This window comes from Centropristis striata, chromosome 7 (assembly GCF_030273125.1).
Source record: "Centropristis striata isolate RG_2023a ecotype Rhode Island chromosome 7, C.striata_1.0, whole genome shotgun sequence".
Lineage (NCBI taxonomy): Eukaryota > Metazoa > Chordata > Actinopteri > Perciformes > Serranidae > Centropristis > Centropristis striata.
In genome coordinates this window covers 35,101,673-35,103,624 of record NC_081523.1, presented here as the reverse complement: position 1 = coordinate 35,103,624, position 1,952 = coordinate 35,101,673, and the positions used below count along the sequence as shown (strand labels likewise).

Genomic DNA, 1,952 nt, shown 5'->3' with positions numbered 1-1,952 from the left:
ATCTAGTGGATCAAAAAAGCAATTGATTTCATTTTAAGTACCAAAGAATTCACTTCATATTTTCCACTAATTGTGACAAAAAAGTATCGATACTTGGCGGCCATGAATCGATATTATATCGCCACGCAAAATATTGCGATACTATGCTGTATCGATTTTTCCCCCCACCTCTACTATGCTGTATCAATGTTTCCCCCACCTCTAATAATTTATATATTTTGTGCGAGCCCCAAATTTTTGTGATTCTCAGTTTGTTTCTTTTTGTAAAGAAACAGACAGATGTAGTGTGACGAGGTGGCCGAGTGGTTAAGGCGATGGACTGCTAATCCATTGTGCTCTGCACGCGTGGGTTCGAATCCCATCCTCGTCGACAGTTTACTTTAGCCTGACAAGTGGAAAAATATGAGACAGACAGAGAGATGATCAGAGTGTTTCTGCTGCTTTTAGACGGGTCATTATGGCGGCCTCCTGCAGACCGAAGCCGTTACACACACTAAATCTAAATGTATGGAGCTCAAAGTTTCCCACTCAGTCCACTGAGCACGCTCATAACAAACATGAATGTTATCAGACGGGCGGGAAGAAAATCACTGAATATCTCAAGTTCATCATGAAAACAGCAGCACAGCTTTTAAACATCAGCACCTCTGGAAATGTTTCAGGTCTGAGAGTCCAGGACAGAAACAGTTTACAGGGACGAGAGAATGTTTGTGGAGACAGAGACTGAACTGTTCACGAGACTGAAGCTGCAAGAAGAAATAATCCAAACCTCTGCAGAGGACATGACACACTGCAGCTGCAACATAAAGTTTGTGATGGGGGAGGAGGAGGAGGAGGAGGAGGAGGAGCTGAGAGGAGTCATGTTTATCTGATAGACTGAATACAAACAGCCTGATTTCACAGCTCAGAGTGAGATATTAAAGTCGGCTCTTTACCTCCTGCTGACTGTGAGATGTCATCATGTCTGCTCGCTTTTTCAATCTCCACTTTCTGTTTCTGCTGCAGACACTCACACACACACACACACACAACTGACAACAACAACAACAACATTATCACAAACTCACTGCTGCTGTTTTCTGCTTTCACTTGTAGTTCTTTGTCACTTTTGTTTCCCAGCAGACAGACTGTTAGTCACTTTAATGAGGATAAATATTAAAAATAATATATGTCTTTAACTTCATAGCATCGTCTTTGTTTGTGTCGCCTGATAAAGACTCTGAGCTGTTTGTTCTCTAAAGGAACTATATTATTGTCTGATGGTCCGTCTGGTTTCTGCTGCTGTGAACGCTCGAACCAACTCTGGTGGACCAAAGAAGAGAACTCTGCTCCTGGACATAAAATGACCAAAAAAACACGTAAATTACCAAAAAAGACATAAATTACCAAAAGAGATGTAAAACTAACAAAAAAATGTAAAATGACCAAAAAAAGACATGAAATTAACACAAAAAGATTGCCCCTCTGATCTTTTTAGTTCTCTAAAGGAACTGTTGTTTGTCTGATGGTCCGTCTGGTTTCTGCTGCTGTGAACGCTCAAACCAACTCTGGTGGACCAAAGAAGAGAACCGTGCTCCTCTAAAGCATCTGGAGGAATCACATCAGACATCGTCGTTTTGTCCGTGTTCTCCCAACAACTTCAACAAATACAAACCATAACCTTTTATCGTCGTGTTTGAGTCTGAATCTGATCAGAAACGGGTTTGATTGACTGATAAACAGTCGGCTCTCAGTCAGCTTTTTTTACTGGACTCAACATATTATCATTTACTTTCTGTTTTTTGTGTTTAAAGTAAAGCTGTAAATGTCTGACAGGCAGTACGAATTGCAGAACAAAACCCTTATTTCCCAAGCAGCCATTCCAGCTCTTTATATGTTATTTTAATAATAAAATAATATATTTCATAATGATTATCTTATTGCCTGAAAGTCTATTGTATTTGTTTTGGTTG

The 1,952-nt window shown here is 40.0% G+C and overlaps 1 non-coding gene across 1 annotated transcript; it reads left to right on the top strand.

Moving 5' to 3' along the window:
- Positions 1–288: 288 nt before the first annotated feature.
- trnas-gcu (transfer RNA serine (anticodon GCU)) lies at positions 289–370 on the top strand. Its single transcript has one exon. It is a non-coding gene; the product is annotated as a tRNA-Ser (tRNA).
- Positions 371–1,952: the final 1,582 nt, after the last annotated feature.